The 14,053-nt window shown below is 41.2% G+C and overlaps 22 non-coding genes across 22 annotated transcripts; all 22 read right to left on the reverse strand.

Annotated features, from left to right (window-relative positions):
* Positions 1–1,059: 1,059 nt before the first annotated feature.
* trnaa-cgc lies at positions 1,060–1,131 on the reverse strand. Its single transcript has one exon. It is a non-coding gene; the product is annotated as a tRNA-Ala (tRNA).
* A 373-nt stretch (positions 1,132–1,504) lies between these two features.
* trnaa-ugc lies at positions 1,505–1,576 on the reverse strand. The gene has a single exon. It is a non-coding gene; the product is annotated as a tRNA-Ala (tRNA).
* Positions 1,577–2,403: 827 nt separating this feature from the next.
* trnaa-ugc lies at positions 2,404–2,475 on the reverse strand. The gene has a single exon. It is a non-coding gene; the product is annotated as a tRNA-Ala (tRNA).
* Positions 2,476–3,307: 832 nt separating this feature from the next.
* On the reverse strand, positions 3,308–3,379 carry trnaa-cgc. The gene has a single exon. It is a non-coding gene; the product is annotated as a tRNA-Ala (tRNA).
* Positions 3,380–3,752: 373 nt separating this feature from the next.
* Positions 3,753–3,824, reverse strand: trnaa-ugc. The gene has a single exon. It is a non-coding gene; the product is annotated as a tRNA-Ala (tRNA).
* An 830-nt stretch (positions 3,825–4,654) lies between these two features.
* On the reverse strand, positions 4,655–4,726 carry trnaa-cgc. The gene has a single exon. It is a non-coding gene; the product is annotated as a tRNA-Ala (tRNA).
* Positions 4,727–5,120: 394 nt separating this feature from the next.
* Positions 5,121–5,192, reverse strand: trnaa-ugc. Its single transcript has one exon. It is a non-coding gene; the product is annotated as a tRNA-Ala (tRNA).
* Positions 5,193–5,540: 348 nt separating this feature from the next.
* On the reverse strand, positions 5,541–5,612 carry trnaa-ugc. Its single transcript has one exon. It is a non-coding gene; the product is annotated as a tRNA-Ala (tRNA).
* An 835-nt stretch (positions 5,613–6,447) lies between these two features.
* trnaa-cgc lies at positions 6,448–6,519 on the reverse strand. Its single transcript has one exon. It is a non-coding gene; the product is annotated as a tRNA-Ala (tRNA).
* Positions 6,520–6,913: 394 nt separating this feature from the next.
* trnaa-ugc lies at positions 6,914–6,985 on the reverse strand. The gene has a single exon. It is a non-coding gene; the product is annotated as a tRNA-Ala (tRNA).
* Positions 6,986–7,356: 371 nt separating this feature from the next.
* Positions 7,357–7,428, reverse strand: trnaa-ugc. Its single transcript has one exon. It is a non-coding gene; the product is annotated as a tRNA-Ala (tRNA).
* Positions 7,429–7,799: 371 nt separating this feature from the next.
* Positions 7,800–7,871, reverse strand: trnaa-ugc. The gene has a single exon. It is a non-coding gene; the product is annotated as a tRNA-Ala (tRNA).
* Positions 7,872–8,239: 368 nt separating this feature from the next.
* On the reverse strand, positions 8,240–8,311 carry trnaa-ugc. Its single transcript has one exon. It is a non-coding gene; the product is annotated as a tRNA-Ala (tRNA).
* Positions 8,312–9,146: 835 nt separating this feature from the next.
* trnaa-ugc lies at positions 9,147–9,218 on the reverse strand. The gene has a single exon. It is a non-coding gene; the product is annotated as a tRNA-Ala (tRNA).
* A 371-nt stretch (positions 9,219–9,589) lies between these two features.
* Positions 9,590–9,661, reverse strand: trnaa-ugc. The gene has a single exon. It is a non-coding gene; the product is annotated as a tRNA-Ala (tRNA).
* Positions 9,662–10,032: 371 nt separating this feature from the next.
* Positions 10,033–10,104, reverse strand: trnaa-ugc. The gene has a single exon. It is a non-coding gene; the product is annotated as a tRNA-Ala (tRNA).
* Positions 10,105–10,475: 371 nt separating this feature from the next.
* On the reverse strand, positions 10,476–10,547 carry trnaa-ugc. Its single transcript has one exon. It is a non-coding gene; the product is annotated as a tRNA-Ala (tRNA).
* Positions 10,548–10,918: 371 nt separating this feature from the next.
* On the reverse strand, positions 10,919–10,990 carry trnaa-ugc. The gene has a single exon. It is a non-coding gene; the product is annotated as a tRNA-Ala (tRNA).
* Positions 10,991–11,358: 368 nt separating this feature from the next.
* trnaa-ugc lies at positions 11,359–11,430 on the reverse strand. The gene has a single exon. It is a non-coding gene; the product is annotated as a tRNA-Ala (tRNA).
* An 835-nt stretch (positions 11,431–12,265) lies between these two features.
* On the reverse strand, positions 12,266–12,337 carry trnaa-cgc. Its single transcript has one exon. It is a non-coding gene; the product is annotated as a tRNA-Ala (tRNA).
* A 394-nt stretch (positions 12,338–12,731) lies between these two features.
* On the reverse strand, positions 12,732–12,803 carry trnaa-ugc. The gene has a single exon. It is a non-coding gene; the product is annotated as a tRNA-Ala (tRNA).
* Positions 12,804–13,173: 370 nt separating this feature from the next.
* On the reverse strand, positions 13,174–13,245 carry trnaa-ugc. The gene has a single exon. It is a non-coding gene; the product is annotated as a tRNA-Ala (tRNA).
* Positions 13,246–14,053: the final 808 nt, after the last annotated feature.

Here is a 14,053-nt window from a genome sequence, read left to right on the forward strand (position 1 = left end):
AAGAAACATGGCAAAAACACTCGGCAAAGGACTTACTTAACTTTAGAAAGAAAATTTTACCTGGATTATTGAGATGCATCAGGACATTTAACAAGATGGCACATTTTGAGAGACAACTTTTAAAAAATATCTACTGGTGACAAATGTAAAGGTCTTGGAGATGCTGGGGATTGAACCCAGGACCTCATACATGCAAAGCAAGCGCTTCTACCACTGAGCTACATCCCACAAATTCAAGCTCTACATGAAAATGTCGGAGGCGCGGATACATCGTATTTGCATGGAATTTTCAGCTATGACGGGATTCCAAAGTTCAACAAAGGCTACATTTTTATAAACAATAAGAACAAATGTACGTCCACACGAGAGTACACAGCACAACTGAAAAGGCTGTATAGGCATGCCACGCCCATTGGTGGCGCTGTGGCATTGCTAAAAAAACATGGCAAAACACTAGGCACCATCAGACGCCATTGTTTTTGGTGTCTGAAAACATCTCATCCCATGTGGACAAACAGCTGAAACGACAAAATACCTTTATGGATGCACCTATTCTTGTCTCTGTGTGGACTGAGCCTCTGTGTCCTCCATTTTTTTCTGCAGTGTTGTAGATGTATCTTTCAGTAGATTTCAAATATTTCTTAATCTATCCAATTCTGTGTCCAAGTGTCCCCCTCTTACAAAGCGGTTATTGCGAGCCGGACTGAACCCTCTGAGAAGCATAAGCGGCCATCAGAGTGCTAACGATGGTCTGTAAGGCGGATGGTGCTCTTTTGTTTGTGAGCAACCAGTTGTAATTGTCACTGTTAGACTTGTTGAGCAACTATGCAACGGCCCTGCTTTTAAGACTGAGTTGACCTGAGATTCCACAGACTGAAGAATTCTCTTGGAGAACACACAAAAGTTTTCAACAAAGAATACACACAGAGGACTAACTGAACTTTTTTCTTAAAATGTCTACCTGGATAATTGAGATGCATCAGGAAATTTAACAAGACGGCACATTTTTTGAGACACAAACTTTTAAGAAATATCTACTGGTGAAAGATGTAAAGGACTTGGAGATGCTGGGGATTGAACCCAGGACCTCATACATGCGAAGCACACGCTCTACCACTGAGCTACATCCCCACGAATGTCAGCTCCACATGAATATATCAGAAGCAAGAACACATCGTACTTGCATATATTTTTCGGCTATGACGGGATTCCAAGTTTCAACAACGGCTGGAGAAGTACGGACATTTTTTTAAGAGTTTCATCAGTGTGGCTGGCATTCTATCCAATAATTGGATAGAGTGCTGTAATAGGCATGCCACGCCCATTGGTGGCGCTGTGGCATTGCTCAAGAAACATGGCAAAAACACTCGGCAAAGGACTTACTTAACTTTAGAAAAGAAAAATGTTTACCTGGATTATTGAGATGCATCAGGACATTTAACAAGATGGCACATTTTTGAGACAACTTTTAAAAAATATCTACTGGTGACAAATGTAAAGGTCTTGGAGATGCTGGGGATTGAACCCAGGACCTCATACATGCAAAGCAAGCGCTCTACCACTGAGCTACATCCCCACAAATTCAAGCTCTACATGAAAATGTCGGAGGCGCGGATACATCGTATTTGCAATTTTCAGCTAAGACGGGATTCCAAGTTTCAACAAAGGCTACATTTTATAAACAATTAAGAACAAATGTACGTCCACACGAGAGTACACAGCACAACTGAAAAGGCTGTAATAGGCATGCCACGCCCATTGGTGGCGCTGTGGCATTGCTAAAAAAAACATGGCAAAAACACTAGGCACCATCAGACGCCATTGTTTTTGGTGTCTGAAAACATCTCATCCCATGTGGACAAACAGCTGAAACGACAAAATACCTTTATGGATGCACCTATTCTTGTCTCTGTGTGGACTGAGCCTCTGTGTCCTCCATTTTTTTCTGCAGTGTTGTAGATGTATCTTTCAGTAGATTTCAAATATTTCTTAATCTATCCGATTCTGTGTCCAAGTGTCCCCCTCTTACAAAGCGGTTATTGCGAGCCGGACTGAACCCTCTGAGAAGCATAAGCGGCCATCAGAGTGCTAACGATGGTCTGTAAGGCGGATGGTGCTCTTTTGTTTTTGAGCAACCAGTTGTAATTGTCACTGTTAGACTTGTTGAGCAACTATGCAACGGCCCTGCTTTTAAGACTGAGTTGACTTGAGATTCCACAGACTGAAGAAATCTCTTGGAGAACACACAAAAGTTTTCAACAAAGAATACACACAGAGGACTAACTGAACTTTTTTCTTAAAATGTCTACCTGAATAATTGAGATGCATCAGGAAATTTAACAAGACGGCACATTTTTGAGACAACTTTTAAAAAATATCTATTGGTGACAAATGTATAGGTCTTGGAGATGCTGGGGATTGAACCCAGGACCTCATACATGCAGAGCAAGCGCTCTACCACTGAGCTACATCCCCACAAAATCAAACTCTACATGAAAATATCGGAGGCGCGGATACATCGTATTTGCAATTTTCAGCTAAGACGGGATTCCAAGTTTCAACAAAGGCTACATTTTTATAAACAATTAGGAACAAATGTACGTCCACACGAGAGTACACAGCACAACTGAAAAGGCTGTAATAGGCATGCCACGCCCATTGGTGGCGCTGTGGCATTGCTAAAAAAAACATGGCAAAAACACTAGGCACCATCAGACGCCATTGTTTTTGGTGTCTGAAAACATCTCATCCCATGTGGACAAACAGCTGAAACGACAAAATACCTTTATGGATGCACCTATTCTTGTCTCTGTGTGGACTGAGCCTCTGTGTCCTCCATTTTTTTCTGCAGTGTTGTAGATGTATCTTTCAGTAGATTTCAAATATTTCTTAATCTATCCAATTCTGTGTACAAGTGTCCCCCTCTTACAAAGCGGTTATTGCGAGACGGACTGAACCCTCTGAGAAGCATAAGCGGCCATCAGAGTGCTAACGATGGTCTGTAAGGCAGATGGTGCTCTTTTGTTTGTGAGCAACCAGTTGTAATTGTCACTGTTAGACTTGTTGAGCAACTATGCAACGGCCCTGCTTTTAAGACTGAGTTGACCTGAGATTCCACAGACTGAAGAATTCTCTTGGAGAACACACAAAAGTTTTCAACAAAGAATACACACAGAGGACTAACTGAACTTTTTTCTTAAAATGTCTACCTGGATAATTGAGATGCATCAGGAAATTTAACAAGACGGCACATTATTTGAGACACAAACTTTTAAGAAATATCTACTGGTGAAAGATGTAAAGGACTTGGAGATGCTGGGGATTGAACCCAGGACCTCATACATGCGAAGCACACGCTCTACCACTGAGCTACATCCCCACGAATGTCAGCTCCACATGAATATATCAGAAGCAAGAACACATCGTACTTGCATATATTTTTCGGCTATGACGGGATTCCAAGTTTCAACAACGGCTGGAGAAGTACGGACATTTTTTTAAGAGTTTCATCAGTGTGGCTGGCATTCTATCCAATAATTGGATAGAGTGCTGTAATAGGCATGCCACGCCCATTGGTGGCGCTGTGGCATTGCTCAAGAAACATGGCAAAAACACTCGGCAAAGGACTTACTTAACTTTAGAAAAGAAAAATGTTTACCTGGATTATTGAGATGCATCAGGACATTTAACAAGATGGCACATTTTTGAGACAACTTTTAAAAAATATCTACTGGTGACAAATGTATAGTTCTTGGAGATGCTGGGGATTGAACCCAGGACCTCATACATGCAAAGCAAGCGCTCTACCACTGAGCTACATCCCCACAAATTCAAGCTCTACATGAAAATGTCGGAGGCGCGGATACATCGTATTTGCAATTTTCAGCTAAGACGGGATTCCAAGTTTCAACAAAGGCTACATTTTATAAACAATTAAGAACAAATGTACGTCCACACGAGAGTACACAGCACAACTGAAAAGGCTGTAATAAGCATGCCACGCCCATTGGTGGCGCTGTGGCATTGCTAAAGAAACATGGCAAAAACACTAGGCACCATCAGACGCCATTGTTTTTGGTGTCTGAAAACATCTCATCCCATGTGGACAAACAGCTGAAACGACAAAATACCTTTATGGATGCACCTATTCTTGTCTCTGTGTGGACTGAGCCTCTGTGTCCTCCATTTTTTTCTGCAGTGTTGTAGATGTATCTTTCAGTAGATTTCAAATATTTCTTAATCTATCCGATTCTGTGTCCAAGTGTCCCCCTCTTACAAAGCGGTTATTGCGAGCCGGACTGAACCCTCTGAGAAGCATAAGCGGCCATCAGAGTGCTAACGATGGTCTGTAAGGCGGATGGTGCTCTTTTGTTTGTGAGCAACCAGTTGTAATTGTCACTGTTAGACTTGTTGAGCAACTATGCAACGGCCCTGCTTTTAAGACTGAGTTGACTTGAGATTCCACAGACTGAAGAATTCTCTTGGAGAACACACAAAAGTTTTCAACAAAGAATACACACAGAGGACTAACTGAACTTTCTTCTCAAAATGTCTACCTGGATAATTGAGATGCATCAGGAAATTTAACAAGACGGCACATTTTTTGAGACACAAACTTTTAAGAAATATCTACTGGTGAAAGATGTAAAGGACTTGGAGATGCTGGGGATTGAACCCAGGACCTCATACATGCGAAGCACACGCTCTACCACTGAGCTACATCCCCACGAATGTCAGCTCCACATGAATATATCAGAAGCAAGGACACATCGTACTTGCATATATTTTTCGGCTATGACGGGATTCCAAGTTTCAACAATGGCTGGAGAAGTACGGACATTTCTTTAAGAGTTTCATCAGTGTGGCTAGCACTCTATCCAATAATTACTCTGTCCATTAGCCATCCATCTTTCCATTTATCCATCTCTCTCCCTCCTTGCAGGTTCAACATTTAAATCCAACAGTGTTTAGCCAAAGTAATATCAACCAACTTACTTAACTTTAGAAAAGAAAAATGTCTACCTGGATTATTGAGATGCATCAGGACATTAAACAAGACGGCACATTTTTTGAGACACAAACTTTTAAGAAATATCTACTGGTGACAAATGTAAAGGTCTTGGAGATGCTGGGGATTGAACCCAGGACCTCATACATGCAAAGCAAGCGCTCTACCACTGAGCTACATCCCCACAAAATCAAGCTCTACATGAAAATATCGGAGGCGCGGATACATCGTATAAAACAGGATTCCAAGTTTCAACAAAGGCTACATTTTTATAAACAATTAAGAACAAATCTACGTCCACACAAGAGTACACAGCACAACTGAAAAGGCTGTAATAGGCATCTCACGGCCATTGGTTGCGCTGTGGCATTGCTAAAGAAACATGGCAAAAACACTCAGCAAAGGACTTACTTAACTTTAGAAAAGAAAAATGTCTACCTGGATTATTGAGATGCATCAGGACATTTAACAAGACCACCTTTTTTTGAGACAACTTTAAAAAAATATCTACTGGTGACAAATGTAAAGGTCTTGGAGATGCTGGGGATTGAACCCAGGACCTCATACATGCAAAGCAAGCGCTCTACCACTGAGCTACATCCCCACAAAATCAAGTTCTACATGAAAATATCGGAGGCGCGGATACATCGTATTTGAAAAAATTCTTCAGCTAAGATGTGATTCCAAGTTTCAACAAAGGCTACATTTTTATAAACAATTAAGAACAAATGTACGTCCACACGAGAGTACACAGCACAACTGAAAAGGCTGTAATAGGCATGCCACGCCCATTGGTGGCGCTGTGGCATTGCTAAAAAAACATGGCAAAAACACTAGGCACCATCAGACGCCATTGTTTTTGGTGTCTGAAAACATCTCATCCCATGTGGACAAACAGCCTAAACGACAAAATACCTTTACGGATGCACCTATTCTTGTCTCTGTGTGGACTGAGCCTCTGTGTCCTCCATTTTTTTCTGCAGTGTTGTAGATGTATCTTTCAGTAGATTTCAAATATTTCTTAATCTATCCAATTCTGTGTCCAAGTGTCCCCCTCTTACAAAGCTGTTATTGCGAGCCGGACTGAACCCTCTGAGAAGCATAAGCGGCCATCAGAGTGCTAACGATGGTCTGTAAGGCAGATGGTGCTCTTTTGTTTGTGAGCAACCAGTTGTAATTGTCACTGTTAGACTTGTTGAGCAACTATGCAACGGCCCTGCTTTTAAGACTGAGTTGACCTGAGATTCCACAGACTGAAGAATTCTCTTGGAGAACACACAAAAGTTTTCAACAAAGAATACACACAGAGGACTAACTGAACTTTTTTCTTAAAATGTCTACCTGGATAATTGAGATGCATCAGGAAATTTAACAAGACGGCACATTTTTTGAGACACAAACTTTTAAGAAATATCTACTGGTGAAAGATGTAAAGGTCTTGGAGATGCTGGGGATTGAACCCAGGACCTCATACATGCGAAGCACACGCTCTACCACTGAGCTACATCCCCACAAATGTCAGCTCCACATGAATATATCAGAAGCAAGGACACATCGTACTTGCATATATTTTTCGGCTATGACGGGATTCCAAGTTTCAACAACGGCTGGAGAAGTACGGACATTTCTTTAAGAGTTTCATCAGTGTGGCTGGCACTCTATCCAATAATTACTCTGTCCATTAGCCATCCATCTTTCCATTTATCCATCTCTCTCCCTCCTTGCAGGTTCAACATTTAAATCCAACAGTGTTTAGCCAAAGTAATATCAACCAACTTACTTAACTTTAAAAAAGAAAAATGTCTACCTGGATTATTGAGATGCATCAGGACATTCAACAAGACGGCACATTTTTTGAGACACAAACTTTTAAGAAATATCTACCGGTGACAAATGTAAAGGTCTTGGAGATGCTGGGGATTGAACCCAGGACCTCATACATGCAAAGCAAGCGCTCTACCACTGAGCTACATCCCCACAAATTCAAGCTCTACATGAAAATGTCGGAGGCGCGGATACATCGTATTTAAATACATTTTTCAGCTAAAACGGGATTCCAAGTTTCAACAAAGGCTACATTTTTATAAACAATTAAGAACAAATGTACGTCCACACGAGAGTACACAGCACAACTGAAAAGGCTGTAATAGGCATGCCACGCCAATTGGTGGCGCTGTGGCATTGCTCAAGAAACATGGCAAAAACACTCGGCAAAGGACTTACTTAACTTTAGAAAAGAAAAATGTCTACCTGGATTATTGAGATGCATCAGGACATTAAACAAGACGGCACATTTTTTGAGACACAAACTTTTAAGAAATATCTACTGGTGACAAATGTAAAGGTCTTGGAGATGCTGGGGATTGAACCCAGGACCTCATACATGCAAAGCAAGCGCTCTTCCACTGAGCTACATCCCCACAAAATCAAGCTCTACATGAAAATATCGGAGGCGCGGATACATCGTATTTGCATGGAATTTTCAGCTAAGACGGGATTCCAAGTTTCAACAAAGGCTACATTTTTATAAACAATTAAGAACAAATGTACGTCCACACGAGAGTACACAGCACAACTGAAAAGGCTGTAATAGGCATGCCACGCCCATTGGTGGCGCTGTGGCATTGCTCAAGAAACATGGCAAAAACACTCAGCAAAGGACTTACTTAACTTTAGAAAAGAAAAATGTCTACCTGGATTATTGAGATGCATCAGGACATTAAACAAGACGGCACATTTTTTGAGACACAAACTTTTAAGAAATATCTACTGGTGACAAATGTAAAGGTCTTGGAGATGCTGGGGATTGAACCCAGGACCTCATACATGCAAAGCAAGCGCTCTTCCACTGAGCTACATCCCCACAAAATCAAGCTCTACATGAAAATATCGGAGGCGGGGATACATCGTATTTGTATGCAATTTTCAGCTAAGACAGGATTCCAAGTTTCAACAAAGGCTACATTTTTATAAACAATTAAGAACAAATCTACGTCCACACGAGAGTACACAGCACAACTGAAAAGGCTGTAATAGGCATCTCACGGCCATTGGTGGCGCTGTGGCATTGCTAAAGAAACATGGCAAAAACACTCAGGCAAAGGACTTACTTAACTTTAGAAAAGAAAAATGTCTACCTGGATTATTGAGATGCATCAGGACATTTAACAAGACGCACCTTTTTTGAGACAAACTTTAAAAAATATCTACTGGTGACAAATGTAAAGGTCTTGGAGATGCTGGGGATTGAACCCAGGACCTCATACATGCAAAGCAAGCGCTCTACCACTGAGCTACATCCCCACAAAATCAAGTTCTACATGAAAATATCGGAGGCGCGGATACATCGTATTTGAAAAAATTCTTCAGCTAAGATGTGATTCCAAGTTTCAACAAAGGCTACATTTTTATAAACAATTAAGAACAAATGTACGTCCACACGAGAGTACACAGCACAACTGAAAAGGCTGTAATAGGCATGCCACGCCCATTGGTGGCGCTGTGGCATTGCTAAAAAAACATGGCAAAAACACTAGGCACCATCAGACGCCATTGTTTTTGGTGTCTGAAAACATCTCATCCCATGTGGACAAACAGCCTAAACGACAAAATACCTTTACGGATGCACCTATTCTTGTCTCTGTGTGGACTGAGCCTCTGTGTCCTCCATTTTTTTCTGCAGTGTTGTAGATGTATCTTTCAGTAGATTTCAAATATTTCTTAATCTATCCAATTCTGTGTCCAAGTGTCCCCCTCTTACAAAGCTGTTATTGCGAGCCGGACTGAACCCTCTGAGAAGCATAAGCGGCCATCAGAGTGCTAACGATGGTCTGTAAGGCAGATGGTGCTCTTTTGTTTGTGAGCAACCAGTTGTAATTGTCACTGTTAGACTTGTTGAGCAACTATGCAACGGCCCTGCTTTTAAGACTGAGTTGACCTGAGATTCCACAGACTGAAGAATTCTCTTGGAGAACACACAAAAGTTTTCAACAAAGAATACACACAGAGGACTAACTGAACTTTTTTCTTAAAATGTCTACCTGGATAATTGAGATGCATCAGGAAATTTAACAAGACGGCACATTTTTTGAGACACAAACTTTTAAGAAATATCTACTGGTGAAAGATGTAAAGGAGTTGGAGATGCTGGGGATTGAACCCAGGACCTCATACATGCAAAGCAAGCACTCTTCCACTGAGCTACATCCCCACAAAATCAAGCTCTACATGAAAATATCGGAGGCGGGGATACATCGTATTTGTATGCAATTTTCAGCTAAGACAGGATTCCAAGTTTCAACAAAGGCTACATTTTTATAAACAATTAAGAACAAATCTACGTCCACACAAGAGTACACAGCACAACTGACAAGGCTGTAATAGGCATCTCACGGCCATTGGTTGCGCTGTGGCATTGCTAAAGAAACATGGCAAAAACACTCAGCAAAGGACTTACTTAACTTTACAAAAGAAAAATGTCTACCTGGATTATTGAGATGCATCAGGACATTAAACAAGACGGCACATTTTTTGAGACACAAACTTTTAAGAAATATCTACTGGTGACAAATGTAAAGGTCTTGGAGATGCTGGGGATTGAACCCAGGACCTCATACATGCAAAGCAAGCGCTCTACCACTGAGCTACATCCCCACAAAATTCAAGCTCTACATGAAAATGTCGGAGGCGCGGATACATGCGTATTTAAATACATTTTTCCAGCTAAGACGGGATTCCAAGTTCAACAAAGGCTACATTTTTATAAACAATTAAGAACAAATGTACGTCCACATGAGAGTACACAGCACAACTGAAAGGCTGTAATAGGCATGCCACGCCCGATTGGTGGAGCTGTGGCATTGCTAAAGAAACATGGCAAAAACACTCGGCAAAAGGACTTACTTAACTTTAGAAAAGAAAAATGTCTACCTGGATTATTGAGATGCATCAGGACATTAAACAAGACGGCACATTTTTGAGACAAACTTTTAAGAAATATCTACTGGTGACAAATGTAAAGGTCTTGGAGATGCTGGGGATTGAACCCAGGACCTCATACATGCAAAGCAAGCGCTCTACCACTGAGCTACATCCCCACAAATTCAAGCTCTACATGAAAATATCGGAGGCGCGGATACATCGTATTTGAATGCAATTTTCAGCTAAGACGGGATTCCAAGTTTCAACAAAGGCTACATTTTTATAAACAATTAAGAACAAATGTACGTCCACACGAGAGTACACAGCACAACTGAAAAGGCTGTAATAGGCATGCCACGCCCATTGGTGGCGCTGTGGCATTGCTCAAGAAACATGGCAAAAACACTCGGCAAAGGACTTACTTAACTTTAGAAAAGAAAAATGTCTACCTGGATTATTGAGATGCATCAGGACATTAAACAAGACGGCACATTTTTTGAGACACAAACTTTTAAGAAATATCTACTGGTGACAAATGTAAAGGTCTTGGAGATGCTGGGGATTGAACCCAGGACCTCATACATGCAAAGCAAGCGCTCTTCCACTGAGCTACATCCCCACAAAATCAAGCTCTACATGAAAATATCGGAGGCGCGGATACATCGTATTTGCATGGAATTTTCAGCTAAGACGGGATTCCAAGTTTCAACAAAGGCTACATTTTTATAAACAATTAAGAACAAATGTACGTCCACACGAGAGTACACAGCACAACTGAAAAGGCTGTAATAGGCATGCCACGCCCATTGGTGGCGCTGTGGCATTGCTAAAGAAACATGGCAAAAACACTCGGCAAAGGACTTACTTAACTTTAGAAAAGAAAAATGTCTACCTGGATTATTGAGATGCATCAGGACATTAAACAAGACGGCACATTTTTTGAGACACAAACTTTTAAGAAATATCTACTGGTGACAAATGTAAAGGTCTTGGAGATGCTGGGGATTGAACCCAGGACCTCATACATGCAAAGCAAGCGCTCTTCCACTGAGCTACATCCCCACAAAATCAAGCTCTACATGAAAATATCGGAGGCGCGGATACATCGTATTTGTATGCAATTTTCAGCTAAGACGGGATTCCAAGTTTCAACAAAGGCTACATTTTTATAAACAATTAAGAACAAATGTACGTCCACACGAGAGTACACAGCACAACTGAAAAGGCTGTAATAGGCATGCCACGCCCATTGGTGGCGCTGTGGCATTGCTAAAGAAACATGGCAAAAACACTCGGCAAAGGACTTACTTAACTTTAGAAAAGAAAAATGTCTACCTGGATTATTGAGATGCATCAGGACATTAACAAGACGGCACATTTTTTGAGACAAACTTTTAAAAAATATCTACTGGTGACAAATGTAAAGGTCTTGGAGATGCTGGGGATTGAACCCAGGACCTCATACATGCAAAGCAAGCGCTCTTCCACTGAGCTACATCCCCACAAAATCAAGCTCTACATGAAAATATCGGAGGCGCGGATACATCGTATTTGCATGGAATTTTCAGCTAAGACGGGATTCCAAGTTTCAACAAAGGCTACATTTTTATAAACAATTAAGAACAAATGTACGTCCACACGAGAGTACACAGCACAACTGAAAAGGCTGTAATAGGCATGCCACGCCCATTGGTGGCGCTGTGGCATTGCTAAAAAAACATGGCAAAAACACTAGGCACCATCAGACGCCATTGTTTTTGGTGTCTGAAAACATCTCATCCCATGTGGACAAACAGCCTAAACGACAAAATACCTTTACGGATGCACCTATTCTTGTCTCTGTGTGGACTGAGCCTCTGTGTCCTCCATTTTTTTCTGCAGTGTTGTAGATGTATCTTTCAGTAGATTTCAAATATTTCTTAATCTATCCAATTCTGTGTCCAAGTGTCCCCCTCTTACAAAGCTGTTATTGCGAGCCGGACTGAACCCTCTGAGAAGCATAAGCGGCCATCAGAGTGCTAACGATGGTCTGTAAGGCAGATGGTGCTCTTTTGTTTGTGAGCAACCAGTTGTAATTGTCACTGTTAGACTTGTTGAGCAACTATGCAACGGCCCTGCTTTTAAGACTGAGTTGACCTGAGATTCCACAGACTGAAGAATTCTCTTGGAGAACACACAAAAGTTTTCAACAAAGAATACACACAGAGGACTAACTGAACTTTTTTCTTAAAATGTCTACCTGGATAATTGAGATGCATCAGGAAATTTAACAAGACGGCACATTTTTTGAGACACAAACTTTTAAGAAATATCTACTGGTGAAAGATGTAAAGGAGTTGGAGATGCTGGGGATTGAACCCAGGACCTCATACATGCGAAGCACACGCTCTACCACTGAGCTACATCCCCACAAATGTCAGCTCCACATGAATATATCAGAAGCAAGGACACATCGTACTTGCATATATTTTTCGGCTATGACGGGATTCCAAGTTTCAACAACGGCTGGAGAAGTACGGACATTTCTTTAAGAGTTTCATCAGTGTGGCTGGCACTCTATCCAATAATTACTCTGTCCATTAGCCATCCATCTTTCCATTTATCCATCTCTCTCCCTCCTTGCAGGTTCAACATTTAAATCCAACAGTGTTTAGCCAAAGTAATATCAACCAACTTACTTAACTTTAAAAAAGAAAAATGTCTACCTGGATTATTGAGATGCATCAGGACATTAAACAAGACGGCACATTTTTTGAGACACAAACTTTTAAGAAATATCTACTGGTGACAAATGTAAAGGTCTTGGAGATGCTGGGGATTGAACCCAGGACCTCATACATGCAAAGCAAGCGCTCTACCACTGAGCTACATCCCCACAAATTCAAGCTCTACATGAAAATGTCGGAGGCGCGGATACATCGTATTTGAATACATTTTTCAGCTAAGACGGGATTCCAAGTTTCAACAAAGGCTACATTTTTATAAACAATTAAGAACAAATGTACGTCCACACGAGAGTACACAGCACAACTGAAAAGGCTGTAATAGGCATGCCACGCCCATTGGTGGCGCTGTGGCATTGCTAAAGAAACATGGCAAAAACACTCGGCAAAGGACTTACTTAACTTTAGAAAAGAAAAATGTCTACCTGGATTATTGAGATGCATCAGGACATTAAACAAGACGGCACATTTTTTGAGACACAACTTTTAAGAAATATCTACTGGTGACAAATGTAAAGGTCTTGGAGATGCTGGGGATTGAACCCAGGACCTCATACATGCAAAGCAAGCGCTCTACCTCTGAGCTACATCCCCACAAAATCAAGCTCTACATGAAAATATCGGAGGCGCGGATACATCGTATTTATATGCAATTTTCAGCTAAGACGGGATTCCAAGTTTCAACAAAGGCTACATTTTTATAAACAATTAAGAACAAATGTACGTCCACACGAGAGTACACAGCACAACTGAAAAGGCTGTAATAGGCATGCCACGCCCATTGGTGGCGCTGTGGCATTGCTAAAAAAACATGGCAAAAACACTAGGCACCATCAGACGCCATTGTTTTTGGTGTCTGAAAACATCTCATCCCATGTGGACAAACAGCCTAAACGACAAAATACCTTTACGGATGCACCTATTCTTGTCTCTGTGTGGACTGAGCCTCTGTGTCCTCCATTTTTTTCTGCAGTGTTGTAGATGTATCTTTCAGTAGATTTCAAATATTTCTTAATCTATCCAATTCTGTGTCCAAGTGTCCCCCTCTTACAAAGCTGTTATTGCGAGCCGGACTGAACCCTCTGAGAAGCATAAGCGGCCATCAGAGTGCTAACGATGGTCTGTAAGGCGGATGGTGCTCTTTTGTTTGTGAGCAACCAGTTGTAATTGTCACTGTTAGACTTGTTGAGCAACTATGCAACGGCCCTGCTTTTAAGACTGAGTTGACCTGAGATTCCACAGACTGAAGAATTCTCTTGGAGAACACACAAAAGTTTTCAACAAAGAATACACACAGAGGACTAACTGAACTTTTTTCTTAAAATGTCTACCTGGATAATTGAGATGCATCAGGAAATTTAACAAGACGGCACATTTTTTGAGACACAAACTTTTAAGAAAT

Source organism: Fundulus heteroclitus, chromosome 14 (genome assembly GCF_011125445.2).
Source record: "Fundulus heteroclitus isolate FHET01 chromosome 14, MU-UCD_Fhet_4.1, whole genome shotgun sequence".
Lineage (NCBI taxonomy): Eukaryota > Metazoa > Chordata > Actinopteri > Cyprinodontiformes > Fundulidae > Fundulus > Fundulus heteroclitus.